This window comes from Mustela nivalis (genome assembly GCF_964662115.1).
Source record: "Mustela nivalis genome assembly, chromosome: 8".
Lineage (NCBI taxonomy): Eukaryota > Metazoa > Chordata > Mammalia > Carnivora > Mustelidae > Mustela > Mustela nivalis.
The window spans coordinates 84,815,798-84,839,507 of record NC_139027.1 but is presented as its reverse complement, the minus strand read 5'-3'; the positions used below and the strand labels follow the sequence as shown (position 1 = coordinate 84,839,507).

The following is a 23,710-nucleotide window of genomic DNA, read 5'->3' as shown; positions in this document are numbered from 1 at the left end:
TTGGAGCGCCTTTCTGTCTGCAGGATGAGATGCTTCCTGGTTCACAAGTCACTGAAGGAAGCCAGTTCGACCTTCAAAAAATTGACTCAGTTGCATTTTGTTTTTTAACACCACCAGGAAGAGAAGAAGCTGTTCCTAAATGATTCTAACTATCAAAGCACCAAAATCTAACATTGTAAAGGATCCCTTTCACAAAATACTAATTAGGTCACTGTCGTAACAAGCTGACCCGGGAAAGTCAAATTCTTTAAGTTACCTTACTGTTCGGCCTCTAGGATTTTCTTTGATACCACAAGTAGGCCATTGAGGTGTATCAAGTTAACAGCACATTAGATTTGATTCAATATATACGATGTATGCGGCAAAAATAAAATCAAAAACTACCACTCAAGGGAATACAGAGTGGAGGACATGAGAGGAAACACAGGGAGGGCCTAGGCGACCAGGTCAAAGTCAGTCCTGTTTCTGAGAGAAAGGGTTAAACACCATGATCCTGGCACGTACGTGTGTGTGTGTGTGTGTGTGTGTGTGTACCTGACCTGGCTAACTTCACACATGCAGCTATTTCCCACCTGGGCAAATATGCCCAGATGTGGGAGGAGTCATACTTGACCATGTCAGGGCTCTCTTTGAGACCAACCTCAGCCCTACTCTGACTCCCAGTTTGACCAACTCTTTACAGGCGGCAGCAAAATGGAAGAAAGCAGCTCAGGTCAGTTATTCTGCAAATTTGAAAACTTTTAAAAATAGTATCTCATAAATCAGTACTCACTACAGATGGACATAGTTCTGTGGGACGCCTGGGTGAGACTCAGTGGGTTAAGCGTCTGACCCTGATCTCAGCTCAGGTCTTGATCTCAGGGTGGTGAGTTCAGGCCCCCACCTTGGGCTCCACAATGGGTGTGGAGCCTACTCTAAAAAACAAATAAATAAATCGTGGGGAAAATCCCTGCACGCCTATCAGGGGGAAGGAAGGCCAAGGAAAGCAAAGGTTTGGGGATTAAACTGAGGTTGGCCAGGCTGCTCACCTAGAGACCCCCTGCTCCCTGCTTTCTCCCGCAGAGATCACCCTGAACGGTGCCTGGTGGACAAAGACAAAGGGGAAAACATCCCTAGAAAAAAAGAACATCTAAATGAAATAAGAAAGGGAGAAAGAAATACATCAAGTTTGTCCTACTGTGTGAACAAATTCTAGTCCATTTGTTTTTAAAAGCAGTAATGCTGTTTGGGGATCACTCGGAGATGAGGTCCTCTAGACAACACGAACTCAAAATGCCTTTACGAAGGGGCCACTGACACTCTTTCCAAAGTCGTGTAGTTTTGGTGATACTGAAGCTTCCACACCACTGGTGCAAGCCTTCAGAAGGGCATCGTGGCAACAAAGCTCAAGAACCAGGAGCACGCCCCACTACTGAACCCTGCAGCCCCTCTCTGAGGAATGGATTCCCTGGAAACAATTCGGTAGAAGAAACCAAGTGACCAAGTCTGTGGGCTCTCTCTCTAATGGCTCTGTCACCTCGTTGGGACACCACTCAACAAGGAAACGGTACAAAGATTACTAACAAAGGGGGGAAATGTTCACATTAAGATGAACATAAAATTGTACAGAGGTTTACAAATACAAGGACAAGTTACAAACACTTAAGTTTCTTTCTTGGGTTAAGAATGCAGGAGGCATCTTTATCCTCAAATACCATCTTTAAGAGTTAGTATGTTGTCTTTAGCATGAAAGGAAACTCCACCAAAAAATAAAAAGCAGAAACAAAAAAAAAAAGAAGAAGAAGAAGAAGAAGAAGAAGAAAAATTAAAAGGAAAAACAACAGTGCCAGAAAGGAGATGTCTGAGGAAAGCTAAGTCTCCGTGGCATGTGAGTGCTCAGCTCACCTCCTTCCAGACCTGGCAGAGTGCAAACCCCACCTGGGAAAAGCCCAGGAAGAGACGAGCCTCAGTGGGCTTCCCGCCAGGCTTTCCCAACCAGATGGGTGGGGCCTCAGGGTCCAGAGGCAGCTCGATTACTGCCCTTCCAAGTATGCGGGACACAGGTGTCCTCAGGGATGCAGGACCGGGCAGGGGAGGAGGGGTGCTCAAGTCCCAGCGCCAAGATGATCAGGAATGCGAACGACCGCCTGCCCGCAGGGCCCTCCACCTGCACGCTGCAGGCACACAGCCGGGGACTTAAAGGTCCCCGTGCACGTGTGCAAACAGAACATGCCTCCACGAAAACAGAGCGGCTGTCAGGACTGACACTCGGATAAGTCACGTAGCTTCTCTAAAGGGCCTGCCACAACTGTTATGCAGGCAGAAGGGCAGCTTGGAAGGCGACGGTGACGATCAAACAGGACACTGTATGAAATATAAAGTGTTCAGTAAACAGTAGCGACTGTCACATTAATACTTCAGGAATGTTCCTCCACACGCTCCATCACTTTATGGGAATTCCCAGCAGCTAGTGTTTATAATCCTACGTACAGAGAAGCAGAGGGCAAGCCAGGCATGCACCAGTTCTTCCTCCAAACTATTTTTTATAGCACATTTCTGCAAAACATGGTCAGAATTTTGCCACACCACCACTGCGAATCAAAAAGTCCAGCTCTTGGGGCGCCTGGGTGGCTCAGTGGGTTAAAGCCTCTGCCTTCAGCTCAGGTCATGGTCTCAGGGTCCTGGAATCGAGCCCCACATCAGGCTCTCTGCTCAGCCGGGAGCCTGCTTCTCATGCTCTCTCTCTGCCTTCCTCTTTGCCTACCTGTGATATCTCTCTCTCTCTGTCAAATAAATCTCTGTCAAATAAATAAATAAAAATAAAATCTTAAAAAAAAAAGTCCAGCTCTTTTATACAACAGATTTTTTTAGTCATCAACATTTTCCTGATGCTGGCTGTTACTCTAAACCCCCAGGTACCAAATCCATGACGACCCATCGCTCTATTAAATGATCAAAACTCCAAGAACAATATTTATATTCATTTTCTTTTAGCTAGTGAACTGAATATATATTTTCCTACCTTGACAATTTAAATGCTTAAATTCACAATAAAAATGATTTAGGCTTTTTATCTAATTTAAGTAAAATTCTTTTTAGTTTTTTGTTTTGGTTTGGTTTTTTACAGAAACGATTTCCCCTCCTCCTCCCACTCGGGAGATGTTCTGCCATCACTGAGGACTGGGAAGAGTTCTGCCAGGCAACAAATTAAATCACTTTTCTGCAAGGCCTGTGCAGACCATCTCCAGCCCAAGGGCTAGAGCCCAGAAGCTGTCTGTCCCCTCAGACAGAAGAGCACCGGGTCCCTGAGAGGTGTTGCCCTCCTGTGCATGCCCGCCCACCCTCACGTCAGGCTGGTGAGGCGCAGGACTCCTCCTCACGAGGCTTCCAAATGGTTTTCATTTTATGCAGTTGGATTAAAGCACAGTTATTAAAATATTATTTAAAAAACACATTTGAGACATCATAATATATGTGCTCCTTTATTAACTCACTGAACAAAGGGCGTCACGGCAGATCTAATAACCACCATAATTTCAAAGGAACGATAAGAGTAGCTCGAGTTTCAACATATCAGCAACCACCATGATGCAGTTATGAGAATCCCAGTCATTTCTGGGAGGACTGTGAATGTCAAGGATTGTGTGATCTGCATTCACAATGGGGGGAAATACTTAATTTCAGTTAACAACTAGTGAAAATAAAAATGTAAGTTTTTCCCACCTGGTGTGCTTGGACCACCCCCCACCACCACCCAAGTCCATCGACTCACAAACAGTCCCCCTGGGTTCAGGATTCCCACTCTGGGGAGTCACTTGGAATTTCACATGATGCCATGAACCTGGGCCATCGAATTCAGCAAATCCCTGGAGTCCAGACTTGGAGCAAGGGGTTGCAGGAGGGACATTTCGAAGCAGAGGGCTCTTTTGTTGATGTGAATAACAGCAAGGCCTACTGATGTGGGGGCACAGCCCAGGGCTGGGGACCCAGCCCCCAGTCTGATGCTCTACTAGGTGCGACCCACTTCCTAGAGTAAGGCCTCTGCCAGCTTGAGAGCTGGAAGAAAGCTTCAGCGATCATTCCGTTCAGCACCACTCTATGGAAACTATGCTCTCAAAAAGCTCGTGTATTTTAAAGAAAACCCAAGACCAGCCAACTGAGCAGAAATAGTGCCCTTAAATGTTTTCCAACAAAACTTGAGTCTTTGGTTTTCATTTCGAGTGATTCTTCTACACAAAACCTCCCCAAAATTGGATCAAAACAAAAATTTAGAAAAAAAGACCAGATTTCTTAAAAATCTTTCATTTTAAGAAATTTCTTAAAAATAAGAAATCTGCAGGTCAAAAGTGTAAATTATACACTGAACACAGAGGCGTGGATTTAAAAGATAATCATGTTCAAAGAGGCCACTGCAAATGCTCGTGTCCCATAATGTTAATAAACAAATGCACTAATACAAACTGTATTTGTGTGAATGAGTACAGCTGAATCTCTCTGGTCCATGTTGCTCTGGGGAGTGAAAGAGTATGCAAGCCTTCCACCCCCAACCCTCAAATCCTACCACTGCTGTATGGGGAGAGGAGGTATAAAAAGGAAAGCAAATGGGCTCCTGACCTTGACTCTGACCCTTTCTGTACCCAAAAGAAAAGCCAACCACTCTTCTCGCTCTGGAGAAAGATTCTCTAGAACCTCTGGTCAGTGGCTAGAGTAAAAAGGGCCCTCCCAAGACCCTCTCCGACCCCAAGCCAGCTTCTGAGCCAACTCCCACCTGGGCTCGGACCTCTGCTCATATACACACCTGGAGCTCTATCGTAGTACCTGGGCAGGTGGGCAGGGCCACAGCAGCAGACTCTGGTCCTGTGTCTACAGCAGGCTGAGCCCACTGCAGGACCTCCCTCCACACTAAATAAACTCCTCCTCCAACAGGAGAAGCCAGTTGGGGCCACCACCTTCCCCTGCAATCAGGGATCACCACAGAGACACACAACCATTGCACAGCCAAAGGCACTGGGCACCCAAGGAGACCATGGACATCTGCGCCGGCCATTATTATTTGCCCAAATTTGGATAGCGTCCACAGGCCACCCCCACCTTCACACAGTCCCTCCCGTGCTCTCATGGGCACACACACGACAACAGCATTTTTGGACAGGCCTGAGCATTTGAGGCCTGCTCTCCTGCGGCCCAGACCTGCCCTACCCACAGGGTCCGTGGTTATAACTGCTTTCCTTGCCCACTGTGGAGCTCCGAGGGCATCACGCGGAGGCAAGAATGGCCCTGTGCTTACACAGGGAAGCACTTACGCTATCCAGAAGGGTTTAAAACCGTGGGGGTGATCAGACCAGAGGCCCTTCACAGAAAAGCCACAGGACTAGATGCTACTGGCAGAAGAGAGGGTTCAAATGATAATATAGAGCACCAGAACCACCTGGGCCACTGGTTTGACAGGAAGAATCTCAAACCAGTGCTTCCCAGGAAACTCGGGCAGTAGGGCCAAAGCTGGCCCCAGGAATCTGTGTGCCTAATACATACCCCAGGACCACATTCTAGAAGCAAGGCGGCTCCAGTCTTCCCTCCTCTGGAACAGCACCAAGGGCAGTGCGACACTGTGACCACTGAAAACCCTCCTCCCTCAGAGAGAATACATAAATCTCCCATGCAGAATTTCAAATCACTCCCAGACATAACATGCCCCTCCTCAAGGACGCAGAATAAAACTCCCTGTGTTAAGTGACTTCCTCCCCAAACTTGCTATATGGACGAGGAAAAAGTTAACTGTAAAGTTAACTTTACAGTGGGGAAGCCTGCAAACACTTCAGCCAGGTGATCAAGATCAAGAGCAACAGTGACGAGTCACATTGACAGTATGTATACCACTGAGACAAGGCACAGAAAATGGCATTTGACCTCATGCTCTCCCTCCCCAAAACCTGTAACTCCAGTCTAATCATAAGAAAAACATCAGACCAATCCCAGCTGAGGAACGTTCCAAAGGACACCTGACTGGTATTTCTCAAAAGCATACAGGTCATCAAATCAAGGAGAGCCTGAGAAACTGTCACAGCCAAGAGGAACCTCAAGAGACATGACGACTAGTGTCATGTGGAATTCTGGGTGGGATCCAGAAAAAAGACATTAGGTAAGAGTCAAGAAAATCCAAATCAAGTACAGACTTTAATTAGCAATAAGGTACCAATACCATCTTTGGAATTTTTTTGTAAATCTAAAACTATTCTAAAATTAGGGCCACCTGGCTGGCTCAGTTGGAAGAGCATGTGTTTCTTAATATTGAGGCTGTGAGTTCGAGCCCCATGTTGCGTATAAGGCTTACTTAAATTTTTTAAAACTTTAAAAAAATTATTAAAACTATTCCAAAGTTAAAGGTTTATTTAAAAATATATATGTACTATACATAAATACATATATGCAAAGCATAACATGAACGACTTTCAAGAATTACAAACTGTACTTTGGACAAGTGGGTAAAAACTAGAACGAACAAAAGGAGATAAATGTACCGAATTAGCTTAACACAATAAAATAAGGTTATTACACGGCTGGAACTCAGTACAATTTTTATGCCGTTCTTCAAATAGCATGCTATATGTACTTGAATATGTAAGGTAAGAGACTACATGAGTTTGTAAACAACAACAAAAAACTGCCTCCCTTGAATGAGATCCAGAACAAACTAATTGAACATACATTAAATTCTCTCCTACTCAGGCCTCCAAGAGCCAGGAATCGATGTATTCCAACCAATCTTTAAAAGTGCATCACAATACTCATATCTCAAGTTACGTTCTCATTATTCTCAAATTAAGTTAATTTGAGCACTAAGCATTAATTACAGTGTATCACAAATTAATTACAGAATATCACAAAAACTACTTTACACTAATCCACATCATCAAAAGTGAAATGTAAGCTGGTTCTGTATGAAATGGAAGACAAATCTCTAATTATGATTTTAATTATTTGGCATGCCACCATTAAGCTATTTCTAGACACTAACCAGAGTGAGAACAGAAACACGAAATTGGCCCACCTTTAGAAATTAGTTTCCTATCAACACGCTGTCAAATGGCACAATGATTTGGGTACCAGATAAAGCAGAAGTCAACAATCTTAAACTCTGCATTTAAAATATAAAAAAGGAACATCTATAATGAAGTAAGAAAGAACTTAAGTTTCAAAGGAGACACACTTCAAACCAGACTATCAGTAGGATACAAAATAAGACTGGGAAATGTCTGGACAGGAGTGGTTTATAATACTCATTACTAACCCAAGTGAAGTAATAATCTGACTAAATAAATCTTTTCTGGATTAAAATGTAATGGCACAATGCATTTATGCCATTACCAATTAAAAAAAATGAGTCAGGAAGTATTAGTGTAATACCCCATGCCAGCCTTTCCTTAAAAGCACCAAAAAGTAGCCTTACCAGTTTTTTGTTTAGTTTTGTTTGTTCTTTAAAGATTTTACTTACTTATTTGACAGAGAGACACAGTGAAAGAGGAAACACAAGTAGGGGGAGTGGGAGAGGGAGAAGTAGGGAGCTCCCCACTGAGCAGGGAGCTCTAAGCGGGGCTCGATTCCAGGATCCTTGGATCATGACCTGAGCTGTAGGCAGAGGCTTAATGACAGAGCCACCCAGGCGCCTGGCCTTACCGGTTTTTAAGATCTAAAGTCTCCGGGAAATAAACAACATATAAGTAGAGTTCACATTCTCTGAAAATTAGGGACTAGCTGACCCCCCCCCAAATCAAGTGTTCATCCTAAGCAAAGGGGCAGCCCGAGCCTCCGCCAGGCCCTGCAAGAACAGTGCCCTTCCTGGGAAGCGGGAACAGCGTGCCAGCCCAGTGGTAGCGGTGACAGAGGTTGACAATTGGCAAGTGGGACCATGGCAAGGTCTCTGGGGCCGCGTGCAGAGCGAAGAAGTTCTTGCAAATCTCAAAGAAAACATTATCCTTCCCTGGAACTGCAGGGAGGTCTACCTGGCCTTGGGGACTCCCCCGCATGCCTCCTTGTACCCACTACAAGATCCCACACAGAGGGAACAGTCACTTCATAGGCTAGTGAGCTGGGCTGCGAGCTAAGTGGGAACCAGTGAGCCCAGCTTGCCTCAGCTTCTAAGATCCCAGAGGGCCAGTTTTTGGGTCCCAAGCCCCCGGCACAGTGCCTCTCCCATAGCTGGCACTCCAAAGCACGAGCTGTGTGACCATGCAGCTGGGCAAAATGGGGAAGGCGGTCCAGTCTGTGGGTCTGAATAACGCAGCCTTTTCTACGCTTGCGCATATGCCTTTGCCATCCTCAAACCCCATTCACCAAAAAGGAAGAGCAACAAGACTGACCATGGAACTCAGCTGGGTCCCCTTCCTGGGGAGAAAGGTCTCTGAAAAGGCGCGGTGCGGTTCAAATTTTTCAACAGGGAACAGTGGGCCCATACAAGATTCTCAAAAACAGGAGCACTATGGCCCTGTTTCACAGAAGACAAAACAGAGGTTGGGAGGTTACGGGTTTGCTGCACGACCTGAGCCAAATAAGCAGCAGGCGGAGAGGAGTCTACACCTCCACTCCTCAGAGGAAGCTGTGTTTTTGCAGTTCAAATCTTGACCAGCTATTAATGAAGTTCAGGACCACACTGTGTTATTCCAGCTCCTATTATAATTAAAAGTCAAGAAGTCACTACCAGAAGGCCAACCTTTTATTTTCAGGGAGGAGACGTGCACACAAAGCCTGAAGGACAGCTGGGATCCGCAGCTCTGGATTCCAGCAGCTCACACACACCCCAGACCCAATGCACTGCTGAGAGTATGGGCCTTACCAGGCTCCTCTGGGCCACTCACAACAAGACCCCTGGTGGCCAGCCACTGTCCCGTGACCTGCGCTCTCCTCATTTACACAAGAGCTTATGACAACATTTGCCTCCCTCCACCCAGGCTAGAAGAATCCAATGATACCCAGCCTGGGCAAAAAACAATGAGATATGTTACACTGTTTTAGACCTCATACCTAGAATGCTTGAGTCTGTCCAAAGAGTTACTATCAACTTTTCAGAGGCCCTTCTCAGTCCACCGAGGATGGGAGCATTTTAGAAAAGAAAAGACTGATCGTGCTCTCAACGATCTTCACCAACAGAAATTCAAAAACTCACAAAGTGCTGATTTTTTGTTTATCCCCATAACTGCACAGGAAGAAGATAAGAAGCAACAAAGTAAAAGTAGAAAGGAAGAGCAGTACAACAGGAAGTGATTTATACAAAATAGACCTAGATAAAGCCAAGGAAATTTCTAATTGAGAGCCCTCTTAATTCCTGGGCTTATCGGACTTGGTCAAGTGGGAGTTTAAGTCTTTAAAAAAAAGTGTGGACATCAACGTCATATTCCGGGCTGGCTAATAGGCAGCTCTGCCACTAACCCAGACAGAGACTAACAGCCAAATTATAATTTTCTCTTTCCGTTTCCCTGGATAAGGTCTAATTTGTGGTATTTTCACTTGCTCTCCCCTGAAGTGTTTATTTTTTCAGAGCTATACAAAGGCAGGAGTGAAACACTTGAAAGCTAACAGATGTGACCCACTCAAAGATTATCAGGTTGAACCTAGAATCTTACAAAGTTTAGTAATAACAACAAAAACCTTTTTCCTATGGACAGTCACCAGTTGAAAGGATTCTCAGCTACGTAAAAAGATTTTGAGTGGACCAACCTCTGAAAACTGATTACTTAGTAAGAGCAATTGCGGGGGCCACCTGGGTGGCTCAGTTAGTTAAGCAGCCGACTCTTAGTTTCGGCTCACGTCATGATCTCAGGATCCTGAGATCAAGCCCACCCTTGGGCTCTGTGCTCAGCAGGGAGTCTGCTTGAGATTCTCTCCCTCTGCCCCTTCCCTTCCCACCCCTCCACTTGCTCACTTGCTTTCTCTCTCTTCCTCAAATAAATAAATGCAATTGAGAAGGGACCCCATTACTTCCTTGTAAGTGGACATTCTAAGGGGAGCATGTTTTTATCACAGTTCAGCCAGATTTCAAGATGTTTCCCACAAATCAACATTATATACTTATATGGTCCAAAATGTAGAAGCAGAAAATTTGAAAAAGCCATATTTTACCACAAATGGTGTTACAGATAAACTGTGGTTAAGTCCCTTATAGTCAAGTAGGTTTCTCCTTTATATAACTGTTAAGATATATAAACAGTGTCTAACTCTCTAAATAGATAATTTTCATGTTTATAAAAATGGGTGAAAAAAAAATGATCGCCATATGGGCAACTGTGTAAAAAATACAAGTGCCATTAATTTAAGGGTTAAAGTAGAGAAGCATTCACTGACATCAAGGTTGCTTAAATACCAAAATTCTGGCCGGGTTCATTTTCAGTGATGGGAGCTGTCCTGTTGGTTGTAGGACGATTGGCCTCTGGCCACTTAAGACACTAGGAGCACTGCCCAGTCAAGATAACTCAAAATGTCTCCAGACACTGCAAAATGTCTACATAGGCACAATCACCCCCAGTTGAGAACCACTCATCTATATATGGGACTGGAAGTTCAAATCTCAATGAAGTTTTTTAAAATACTAACAATTAAAAAAAAAAAAGATTTCTGTATTTGTAAAAGGGAATGGCTTTCATTTCTTAATCCATACCTAATAGCCAGTAAGATCTAAAAATGGATGGGAATTTACACGTACTAATGTGCATGGCGTTGAAGACTTACCTTCTTCCTCCAACATGTAACCCCCACCAGCTTGACACACAGAGGAAAAGAGGATCTGCCTCTCTCTTTTGGCAGGTGGAATCTGCTTTCCTGACCAGAGCTGAGCACAGGGCACAGCCAAGTTTAAGCAGCGATGCAGTCAACACTGGAGGCTTCCTCTGTGACACATCAAGTGAGCCTTGGTTCCACCCAGGCATGCTCCAAAGCGGAAATTACGACAGCCTAGTGTGTGTGATCCCCACTCCCCTTTCTCTTTTTTAGAGGATAATGGCAAAGTGTGTTTACAGTCACCACTGGGTCTTATCTTCTGAACCATATAAAACAGACCAACTAAGAAAAGTAGGGGAAGGCACTAAAGCGGGACAGATGGCTTAATAAAGGGGTGGCAGGGACAGCTTCGAACTACAAGCTAGGGATGGCCCAGGAAGGCTATACCAGAAGCACATAAAGGAAAAAACCATCCAAGAGCAGGTACTGGAGACAGATGGAAAACAGACTTGAAGATAAATGGTCGGGATGGTGGTGTACATTAAGTAAGTCACGGGCAAAGGTGAAACATGGACTGGAGAACCAGGAAAATGGAAAGAAAAATCTGTTTTTCCGTCTTGCCTGATTCTGTTCTTCAATAGGTTTTTTTTTTAAAGTGGTTTGATGAAAATTCACTATTCGCCTGTATCAAATTTCCTGAAACTGTCTCTAAAATAACTCCCTGAATCCCTTGTTATTTCTTGATCTCTTAAAAATTCTCAAGCAGTTTGCAGTTTTTATGTTAACATCCCCAAGCTGGCTTCTGTCACTCAGAGCAGTAAAAGGGCTGTTTATCACTGATCCAGACCTCTCCCAACCACCCCCCCAATACCAACAGACTTGCAAATGGGGAAACAAGCTTTTAAAGTCACTGTCCTTAAAATGGACATACGAGAACGGAAAAGAGCAACTGCTCTTTCTTCTCTTCTGCAGCCCGACTCCTGAGTGACATAATTAAACTATTTGTTGACTTGCAGACATCCTTAAATATTCAGCCAAAATTCTTGAGATATTAAACTGAGGCACATTCTCCAAGGAAAATCAATGTCGACATTGATGGGCTTTGTCTGGTAAGACAGTGGCTGTCTTACTTTCTAGGCATCTCAGTGTGACCTCAGCTTCTTGGAACAGTTATTAGCTGGCCACCCCCACCGCTGCTGGGAGAATTATTATGCTTGTTTAAGTAAAGCAATCTTTGCCGCTACTCCTCCTGGAACATGCTACATACAGAGCTGGCCACAGGAGAAACAGCTTGACTGCAAATCCAAGCCTGTGAATTCAGAGGAGCTGCTCAAGGTGTAGTCCTTCTGAAACCACTGTGTTCCCAAGTCTTGGTACAGACACACAGGCGCCTCCCCAACAGAGACACCAGACTCTTCGTTCCACATGAGGGCTACCCGCTCTGGGAAAGGGATAGCCAACGCTCTGACAGCCTCTAAGGGTCTCCCCAAAATGGAAGGTTAGATTAAGGACGGTCTGGCTTGGAATGGCGACCAATGTCAACACCCCCATCAGAAGCCTGTAACAGAAACCTTCCGAAAATCCAGACTGACACTTGACCTGGCCTCTCTAGTGATCTGAGAAGGAGATTTTCAAAACCATTTTGGGATTCTTCAAGACACAGACATCATCAAAGCACCAAAGCAAAGCGTTTGGTGTGTTGGGCTCCAGGCTCCAGGCTCCTCCCTCCCTCCCTTCTCTTCACTACACAGAAACTCATTAAGACACAGCCGCAACTGACAATGGCCTCCCAAAAGGCATCCCAAGGAAACAGGAGCTACGTGTGGAAGAGCAAGAGAATCCCCAGTCCTCTCTCCGCAGAGAATCCCCAGTCCTCTCTCCGCAGAGAATCCCCAGTCCTCTCTCCGCAGTCCCCACGGTGATAGACATTGGGTGGGGACCCACCAAATAGACACATACGAAGGGACTTCGTGCACAGATCTGTCCAACAGTGCTAGAGGCAGGCTTGTGGGTCACTCTTAAATTACTGTTAATTTACTGTAGTAATGCTGTTACTACTCAACATGGAAACCTCCTCACTCAGTGGTGCCCTATTGCAAATCCCTCAGTGCCACTTCTCAGTGTGTGGTGCCCATTCCAACACAGGTCACCTGAAAACTCAGCAGAAGAGGGCATCCTCACTCCAGACCTTTGCATCAGACCCTCTGTGGTGGGTCCAACCATCCGAGTTTTAAGGCAAGCCCTCCAGCGATGCTGATGTCCATCTCAGAACTGGCAAGTTTGCCCATCAGAGGAGCACTGACCTCAGGGATACAGCAAGGAAGGGCCGAGAGGAGAAGCAAGGCCAAGGGTGCTCAGTCATGCTCCCTGTGACCCCGCAGAGCTAGCCTTCCATGGCCAGGTGAGCGGCTCTAACTCTTTGTTCCGTCCTTCCCAAGCTCAGACTTTTCCTCCACTGCTTGGCTGATCAAAGAAGTTCCAGAATGAACCAATATCCAAGCTCCACTCTTTATCAATGGTTTTCCATCAAAGTTTCTCAAATATTATACCTAATAAAAGTCTATAGTACTGTTTACATATTTTCAGATACATCTCAATGAAGAGATGGGTGGCCTAGCTTCGGGATTGAGAGCAGAGACCCTGAAATCAGGTGGTCTGAGTCGGAGTTCCAGACCTGCCGCTTTCTAGCTGTGGACACTCAGGCAAGGTAACCTGCTCTTTCCCTGTACCCCGATCTAGAAGGACAAAAAACACTTAATTTTTGAGAAGATTCACTGAGTCATTACTTTGTATGAAGTACTTAGAACAGTAATTACAATGTGTGATTGTGTGTATGTGTTCACAGATAAACTAATCACTAAAGAAAATACAATTTTCGCTTTAGTACTTATAAATCACGTACTTCACATCCATCAGAATTAGGTTGAATCCTAATACCCAAAAGTTACTTTACATTGGTAATTTAGCCTCTAGAATCCAAAACACATTTTAAAATCTTTGTAAAATGTACCAAGTATTTTAATTACATGTAATCGAATCTGACTTTAGCCTCTAAAATTGAGTGCATGAGATCTTACATTATTCCCTGTAACTACATGGACTACACCTTTCCCACTCGGGAGTAATAATAATTGCCGTTACTATTATTCGAAATTGTTTCCACTCTGTCTTTTTAGCTTTCTCAACTTTGGAATGAACAGAATAAATGAAATGGAATCATCAGAATTAGACCCACCTGCACTCTGCAATATGGCGGCCACCAGCCTCACTGGGCTCTTGGCCACTCCAGGGCAAGAGGGAACATGATGGGCCATTAGTGCAGAACACGACCAATTGCAAAGACCGCACACAAAGAAGACGATGTACATTATCTCACTAATAAGACTTTCCATCAATTACACGTAGAAATAAAAATATTTTAGAGCTCTTGGCTAAAATAATAAATATTACAAAAACTAGTTTTATTTGTTGGGCTTCAAATTTTCAATGTGGCTACATTGAAAATTATGTCCATGGCTCACAACTGTGGCCCACAGCAGATTTCAACAGAACAGCACTGTTCTTGACAATCACTTCAAAGGGCATCTGCGGGGAAACAGGTCATATGAAAGCAGACACACAAGATGTGCTGCACCCATTCTCTCCCCCCCTCAGGGGCGTGCAAGGTTTGGAGGTGCAGGCTTGCAGCTATGCGGTGATGCCACTAGTGTAAGGGTAACACTGAATCAAGCCCAGTGGACACAAGTCTTTGAAATGAAGGTGATTATAAACTTTGGTCTTGTTACCGCCGCTAGCAAAGTGCCATTCAGTGTCTAGACACAGATGACTATAGTGGCTCAGGGTACAGGGCAGAGGCGGGGGTTGGGGGGGTAAATTTAGAAGCTGGGGGAAACACAAAGAGAGCCCAGGTGTGCAGACCCATTCATGCCACACAGAGGACTTGGGACAGTGGTCTGATGTGGACCAGGGCCAGTCTGGAATCACAGTGCGGTGAGCCGGACGGATCGGCAAGAGTGATCAAAAGGGACTCTGACAGTCCATGCACAAGAGGAAATCAAAAGTACAGCAGGACTCAGAGGCAGGAGAGCTTCCGGTGGGAAGATCACTAAGTCTGGGGATGGGGGAGGTGGGTATTCAGGGATGACTGAGTGAGTCACTGATGGAGCTCTTAACTGAGAAGGCCTGCAAGTCAAGAGACAGTGGACATGCAGACATCTGCTTGTGAAACTGAGAGTTTTAGGTGGGCGCGATCAGTAAGAAGCTGGATAATTCACGTGAATGACAGACTAAGTGAATAAACGATGAACATACCGATCTGGAGTGGGAAAGCTGTCTGCCACACAGACCTCCCTCTGCCTTCTGCCATCATCCTGCACAACCCAAACTGCCCTGAGCCAGAAGCGGGCATACAGCGCTCAGGCTGTACCTGAGCAAACTCGGGCCTGCACCAGCACTGAAGGGACCCCTGCTGACACCCGAAGGCTGCAGGGTCACAGCAACAGAGGCCCAGAGGGGATGGCCTTGCCCTCCCACTTTGCTCTCTTCACCCAGGGCCAAGAAGCGCTTTCACGGCCATACAAACCCAGTGCTTTCCCTAGATCTGATATTTTATCACAATCCTGATCCCAAAAAAACCTACCTCCACTTAGGGGAAGCATCCATAACTGCATTAGGTCAGCACTGCTCTCTCCCCTTAATCATCCCACCTAAAATCTGACCAGCATCTGGAAGCCCAGTGCCAAGGATCCTTCCCTATGCTGAGGCTGTGTGGCTAGGAATGAGCTGCCATCCCCTCCTTACCTCTGCTCTGTAACCACCCCTGGCAGGTGTCCTCAAATACCCAGATTCCAGATCTGGGTGAAGGAAGCAAGAGGACTTCCCAAGATGATCAGTCTTGTTTCCCAACACAGAGTTACACACTGGTATGAACTGACTTGACCCAGCCCCCTCCCAGTATGTTAAAGCTCTAAGCCCCAGTGTGACTGCATTTGGAGACAGAGCCTTTGAGGAAGTAATTAAGATTTAGTGAAGCCGTATGGGTGGGGCCCTAATCCCACAAGACTGGTGACTTTGTAAGAGGAAAAGCCACCAGAGACTCTCTCCAGGCAGAAAAGAGAGGACACACAAGGACAAAGCAAGAATGTGCCCTTCTACAAGCCAGGACGAGAGGCTCACCAAGAACTGAATCAGCCGGCCTTTGATCTTGGCCTTCCCAGCTTCCAGAAGGATGAGAAACAAATTTCTGTTTTGCACCCGGCCTGTGCGGTTCTGTTTCTGTATCCAGAGCACACGGTGAGCAAGAACAAGCACACTTCCACTTGCAGGCACTGTCTAGGGTGATGCTGGCTCCCAGCACCGAAGCGAAGATAAAAGTTTCACTCGAACTGCTCACTGACACCGTCTCCCCGAAACAGCTCACCTTCAGAGAGTCAATGCACACGGAGATCCTGGTCGCACCTGCGACGTGACAAAGGCATCCACGCAAGGTCTGTGCACTCCACTTCCCAGCGGGACGAGCTAGCACATCATAACCTTACAAAAACAGCTCCCCAGCACCCTTCTGGGGTCCCCCACCTGCCATCTGCTTAGCCACAGGGCTAAGGGCACAGGGCTCCGATGGGAAGCACTTACCACCCTCGAGTTCAAGCTCTGTCCTCCCTGCTGTTGTCCCTGAGCTCTAGACTCCTCACGGAGAAAGAAGGACCAGAGCCCATTTTACCATGTTATTTCAAATATGAAACAGGATGGCATGTGTGGAACGCCATTTGTAAACCCTTAATTAGCATGTCAGTATTAACACCGATTACTTTTATCTGCCTACGGCACTTCGGATCTTCATGAGCCACTGACCAGCACAACTACCAAGAGGAAACTGCAATATTTAAGTTTGGAATGTGCTGGAAGCTTCTTCTCTTAAAAACATGAAAAATACAAAGGGGAGGAAGAAGTAAGGTGGAGCTAACAAACTCAGTGACCCAGCCAGGCAACAAAGGCTTTGCCCCGAGCTGCCAGTTCAGGCTGGCACGCACAATCCACTGAAAAGCATATGCACGGAGCCAAACCTACAGGTGGTTATGCAACCGGGTTTGTTTCTTGTTTTGCTTTTTGTTTGTTTTGTTGGGTTTGTTTTGTTTTGGTTTTTGGTTTAAGTTTAGCTGCAGGACTATAAATGACTCTTCTGACCAAGATCTAAGCAAATAGAGAGGCCACCAGACCAAATGCACCCATTGTCTGGACATCCTGGGGACAAAACCTTCCACGATGTCATAGGTTCTGAGCAGATGTACAAAGATCCTGGAGATCTTTCATTACTCACATCTCCGTGGGAACCTAGAGCCCCAATAACTCAACATGCTCAGAACTCGGTATTCACGTGTTTAGTTAGTATTCGTTGGGAACCATGCGTATAAGGTATGAACACAAGAAATCATAGGACAAACTGTGACATGTGTGTATGTGTGGGGGGGAGTGAATATAACTTGCTAATGTTTATTATACCTTCAGAAATACATACTTTGAGATCTGTTCAAAGTAAAATGCAGGAAAAGAAAAAAACAGTCTAATTTTTAAAACTGTGTTACTAAAACGGCCTAAAGAACTAGGAAACTATTTTTACTTTAGCTGCATACTTTTGATAACCAGTTAAAGGCTGTCTTGACCTCTTTCTAAGTTGTCTGAACTCAAGCATTTAACAACACACATGATAGCGCTTTTTAACTTAGGCCCTTTGAAAACATGCCATGAAAGGTTTCCATCACTCATCTGAAGAAAGAGAAACCATTTGGAAGTACCATTTGCTATCCCTCTGGATGGGAAAACTAATTCCCTAAGCCTCTGGGTGAGTCGTGGGGAGTTTCCAGTTCATTTGTGAAAAAAAGTTTAGCTTACTAGTTTTCCCAAACATTGCCCACTGCCCTCCCCTGCAGGTCCAGCAAGCAATTTTCAGCTCCTCAGCTAGCCGGCCTCATTCTGAATGATGGAGAACCACGTCCACAAGCCCTCTCTGCCCCCAGCACACGCTGCAAGTCAGTCTGGGCCATTGGAAGCATGTGTATCCCAGAGAGCAACACAGCCTCATTTAGCCAGGGCAAATTAAGCTAATGCAAGTTATCAAGTAAAGGACTCCAGGTTATTCCAGGCAATCAGGAAGTCTTTAGGGTATTTCAAAAGGTTATCGAGTTTGTGCACAAGCAAGGAAGATTTCCGGTGTATTTAATATGGATGATAATGCCTTTCTCAAATACTGTGTACATAAGATCTGCTGCCAGTTGGAAAACCTCAATAATCCCCCAATGCAAATGACAGGGTAGGGTCACAGATTTCAGGGAAGGAGAGAAGTTAAGCATATAGCATGTAATAAAGCAAAACTCGAAGCCTGGAAACTGAGCACAGTTCTTAGAAATGCACCTTAAACAGGACACCCATTTAAAAAGGGCCCATTTCAGGACGCCTGGCTGGCTGAGTCGGCGGAGTAGGGGACTTCTGATCTCAGGGTTCTGAGTTCCAGCCCCACATTGGGTAAAGAATTACTTACAAATAGAATCTTTTAAAAATAAATAAATACATAAATACATAAATAAATAGGGGCCAGTTTCTCTACAAGTGGGCAAAGGCGGGTGATGGAGTGGTCAGTTCCACCGGTGTTGATTTGCCACCCAGTTTGATCCTAAGTTCGGTGATCAACACTGTCATGTGTTTCCGTAGCAGCTGAGAAGCTCCGAGCCCAGATGAGGCCTAGTGGAGAGGAAGGAGAGTCAAGCATCTTCTCCACAAGCTCCCCACCGCTTGAAGTTCTCAATGTCAGCCTCCAAGTAGTTGCAGCCAGAAGACCACAAACATCCGGCCTTTCTCTCCCATCAAAAGTACACCTCACCAACCTCAACAGGAGAAATAATTAAGGTAGGATTTTCCCTGGTCACTGGGAAATAGCTGGTCACTGCTTCACCAGCCTGGTTAACACCCATTTCTTGGGAAATCCCTGTTCCAAACACCTGCATCAACAGCCCCAGCTCCCAGTTAAGCCCATTTTCTCTCCATGCATTCACTACCACCATTCCCCTTCTAGGTCTATAAACACCGCACATGCTGGACTCCTGTTAATTTACCCACCTATCTAGGAGCACCTACCTGGTAAGGGCATTAAGAGGTGTTCAGAAGCAAAGTTTAGATCTGTTTTGATTAAGTTACAGTAGCCCTGGTTAATTTCATTTTCACTCATTTGAAGATTTGAAAAGCAGGGCTGCTAACAATATCAAACGCAACGGTATGAAACACACCCGAATTACTCTCATTCCTACCCAAATCCCTTCCCAGAAGGCAGAAGCCAGGGCTGGGCCTGAACCAGGAAGGGCCTCTCCTACCTGCAGGTCCTGGGCTAAGTCAATGCCCACTGGCCTCTGGGGTACAGTTTCTGTTTGGGTCAATGGAAGGAGGAGGCCTGCAAGATTTGTAGGTTCCTGGGACCCAGCGCTGGGGCCTGCTCATCCCATTATGCAGACACAAACTTGGCAGATATAGCCTTAAACCTGTTGGCAAAATAAACAAAACCAAATAAAGGGGAAACCGCCAACCGGAACTGTCTTAAGTGAGAGGCCCACCATACACGTTCCTGCTTTGTCCCTGAAGCTGTTACAATTGCTAGTTAAAGTCAGGTGCCTGCGGTTCATCAGTCAATGACACCCCCTCCGCCCGGCATCCTGCGCAGACCTTCCTCAGCGATCGTTATTGTCTACAAATTAAAGCGTTTTTGCAAATTAGATACCTCTACACAATGCCACGCTAACTGCGCTCACAAGGGAGTTACCTTCAGTGCCTTAAAAATCACACACCGAATTCTTCCAGAACCACTCGGTGCTTAAATCACCCTGAATAAACCGAGAGGGCAGAGCGATGTGAGAAACTTTTCTTTCAGGTGGCTGTGAGAGAGTCATGTAAATCTGGGACAGGACGCAGAGCCTGGAACCCATCACAAAGCGCCCCTCGCCCAGGCGAGGACCTCCTTTATGCGATGTGACAGCAAGCTTTGTGCGGGATCGTAAATAGTTGCCATAAACACTGTAAGTTCTCCGGGCCACGCTCGGCCTCCCGCGTCCCCGCGCCGTGGCCGGGAGAAGCGGGGCTATTCTTCCCGGAGACTCTCGCCACGGCGACCCCGGCCACCGAACGGTCCCACGCCGGCCCCCGCTTCGGTGCCCGCCGCTGCCGGCCCGCAGGCCGGACGCACCCCCCGCCTCCCCGCCCCACGCGCCGGGGGGTCTCTGGTCCCGGGAACGCGCCGCCCAGGCCCTCCTGCGTCCGCCCGCCGCCCTCGCCCCCGCCCCCCGCCCCCCGCGCCGGCCCAGAGAAGGTGAAGGGGGTCGCCCGGAAGGCGAACGGGAAGGTGCGGAGCCAGGAGGTGCCCGGCAGTCGCGGCCGCGGGGGGCCAGGCCGCGGCGGGGCCCCAGGGCACCGGCGGAGCGCCGAGGACACCGGCCCCCCGGCCCCTCCCCCGGCGCGCGCCAACTCCGCCGCGCGGCCCAAGTTCGCGGCCCCCGCCCCGAGCCCGCCCGCAGCGCTTACCTCGCCGTGGGCCGCCCACCGAGGCCGGAGGGCAGCGGCGCGGGTCCCGGGGCGGCGGCCGCTCAGCGCCCGCCCAGGCGCCGCTCTTTGTCTGCGCCGCTCCCTCCTCCCGCCGCTCGGGGGACGCTGCCAGCCCGGGCGGACCCCGCCGGCCCGGCCGCCGCGAGCCTCCCGCCGCCGAGCCCTCCCCGCCGCCTGCCGCCCGCTCGGCCGTGCGGCTCCGGCCTGACGATCCCCGCGGCGGCGGCGGCGGCGGCGGCGGCGACCCTCCCCCGGCGCGCTGCGCCCGCCTCCTCCGCGCGCTTCCTCCTCCCCCTCCTCCCGCCGCTCCTCCCCGGCCGCGCCGCGACACCGCCCAGGGGCCGGCCCTGGCCGGCGCGCGCGGCGGGGACCCGACACCCACCTGGGGGCGCGCAGGCAGCGCCGCGGGCCCGGCCTGGGCCAGGAGACTAGGCGCTCCGGAGCGGCGGGCGCGGCGGGCGCGCGGGGTCGGCGCCGACCGGGAGGAGAGGTTCCGGCTCCCCAAACTGCTGGCTCCGGGAGTGGGGCAGCGGTGGGGGTGAGCCAAACAGAGAGGAAATAAAGGCAGCAACTTCCAGCCTCGAGTAACTGCTGGGTGCCCTTTCCATCCTCTTTCTGTTTGATTTTCTTATCACGACGCTCTAGTTGTTTGGCGCCCGGCCCCCTCCCGGAAGCATTCCCACGGCACTCTCAGCAAAGCAGGCCTGTGGTCCATCAGAAAAGTGACTTACATAAAAATGTCACTTCCTCTCTGTAATTGCTTCTGGGCATTTTTATTTATTTGCCTTGTATCTATTTACTTTCCCAAACAAACACTTTGGTACTCCATCATTCCCGTCGGAAGCACTTAAGAGGAAGAGAGGGAACTCAACCCTCCCCTCCCCCCCGCCCCCGTGCCCACTATCCCGCTCAAGCGTGCCCACCAGGCAGAACCATGGAAGGAGCTGCCACTGGTAGTGGGACTGGTCCAGTCACCTGGCCACACGTAGGGGGTTACTTGTAAACAAATAAGGAAGATTAAAACCCAAGAGGAAGGGAAAAGACAAGTTTTCCTAGAACAGGCACAGGCATCCAGATGTCTGTTCTCCTGTCTCCTTCCCATCTGGCTTTCCAAAAGGAAATCCTACTATTCAAATGATTCTGATTTCCTGACGGAATAGCCTGGATCCATGTTAATGAGATTCTTTCTTAGGCTCCTGGCTTCTCATTATTATTAAGGCAATAAGGATTTACCCAAGGTGACAAGGCTGTATCATCTGAATCATTCATCCCCTGCCTTGTTCCCAAAAGGAAGTACCCAAATAGGATAACTAGAACCAGTATAACTTTGAAGTCACAGTACAGTGTTTAACTTTCTGCTTTTTCGACCGTGGAACCTTGCACAGGTGTTTCTTAACCAATCTAAAATCTAACAAATGAAGAGATTATATTTACCTACTTCCTATGTCAGTCCCTGGCACCTTTCCTCTCTATAGGGAGCACTCAGTAGGTGACCAGTTGGAAGTAGGTACAGTACACTGAGCAGCGATGGGTCCAAGATCAAGGAATCTGGATAGCTGGCTTCTCTTTGACCTTGGGAGAGAGGTACCTTGGTCATTCTTTTGTCTTATTAATAAGGAAAGCAGAATCATGATAAATGGTCTGGCCCAATTTTAAATTAGTTTACCCAAAATACATATAATAACAGTGACCCAGTTTTTAACTTGTCTGCTTTGTAAACCATCACTGAATCATCATTCTTGAACTTCTCTTCCTTTTTCCTTTATTTACAAAGGTAAAGTCCCCGAGGACATTCTCTATCTAAAACCCAGAGTCCCTTTCCTAATCTTTATCCTATGCAGTTTTCAGAAGGACATGGCATTTCTGCTATTACCTGAAATTCAGTCATCTTTTCACCTATATAACACGTCTCCCTTTCTGACCTTTCCACATCTGTCCCTTACAGAGCATGTTGTCCTTCCAGCTTCTAACAGTAATAGTCCCAAAGCAGAATTTGGCCCTTTGTTTTTATTCTGATATGTGTCTTTTTTTTTTTTTTTTAAAGAGAGTTCTCTTTTTTTTCCTTTTCTTTTTTTTTTTTTTTGATATGCTTCCAGTATGGATGGTCAGTGATTAACTCCCAGATCTGTAACCTTAGAGGGTTCCCCAACTTGTCTCTCTGGAGCTCATCAACTCTTCAATATCTCCAGGTTCAGAATGAAATTTATCTCCTTTCCAAAGTAGCTCCTCCGCTACAGTCTCAGGCTTGGCCAAGAATCCACCAGGCGTCTCAGCTTTGGGAGGAACTTCACTGCAATTCCATTTCCTCCTTACCTCTCCCAAGGTCTCCCCAAGGGCAGTGAGAAGAGGGCACTAGGTGATCTTGGGATTCCTCTCCCTTCTAAATCTTCATGATTCTGAGTCCTGGTGATCTTGAAACAGCTCTTTTTATTTTCTTTTCCTTTTCCAGTGGTACCTTCCAAATTTTTACATTATTACTAATAACACTTATGAAGCTTCTTTTAGTTCTTTATATATATATATGTATAAAGATGATATGTATATAATATATATGACATATATATAGATATATCATCTGTAACTCACACATGATAGTATTATCCTCATTATATACATGAAAAAATGGAAACTATGTGAAGGAACTGGGGTCAGAACTGAACATACTGATTCTAAGATTCCTGTTTTTTCCAGGTACACCCATTACCTTCCAGCTAGCCTCCTGTCATTCACTTCCTCCCGTCTCCCAAATTTATGCTGGATATCAGTGTCGCTGAAGTCTTCCTAAAAATTGCATCTATCTTACCTCGCCCCTGCTCAAAAAAAGCTTTGCATTGCCCACCACAGTTTCTCAAAAGTTCTCTGACAGCTGAAGGCTTGAGAATCTGCTCCTGAGAAGGCTGAGGAACTGAGCCCTAAGAGGCCTATAATCATTTCCTCAGGGCTATCTTAATAAATTACCTGAAACTGTATGGCTTAAAACACAGTTTATTCTCTCAGACTTCTTCAGGCCAGAGTCTGAAATCAAGGTGTGAGCATGCTCTCTCAGAAGGCTATAGGGGAGACTCCTTCCCTGCCTCTTCCAGCTTCTGGTGGCTCCAGATATGCCCTGACTTGTGGAAACATCACTCCAGTCTCTCCCTCTGTCTTCCCATGGCCTGACCCCCTGTGTGTTCTGGCCCCTTCTCTCTTGTCATTGGATTTAGTACCCCACCCCTCCCCCACCCCCATTCCAGGATGATCCCATCTTGAGATCCTTACTTATCACAACTACAAACCCCCTTTTCCAAATAAAATCACATTCACAGTCTCCACATGAACATAGCTTTGGGGGCCACCATTCAACATGGGGGAGACATTTCTTTCCAGCTGTTGTTTTGTCTGAAAATGTATGTCTCTGCTTTCTACTATATAGAATGCCCAGTTTGTTTTACTATTGAAATGTCTC

The 23,710-nt window shown here is 46.9% G+C and overlaps 1 protein-coding gene across 3 annotated transcripts in view; it reads right to left on the bottom strand.

Moving 5' to 3' along the window:
• NCK2 (NCK adaptor protein 2) overlaps window positions 1-20,493 on the bottom strand; it is a 148,226-nt gene extending 127,733 nt beyond the window's left edge. For all 3 annotated transcript variants that reach the window (XM_082743808.1, XM_082743807.1, XM_082743809.1), the window contains exon 1: window positions 20,245-20,493. The gene's annotated coding sequence lies outside the window, so the exon portion shown is untranslated. The remainder of the gene's footprint in view (window positions 1-20,244) is intronic.
• Window positions 20,494-23,710: the final 3,217 nt, after the last annotated feature.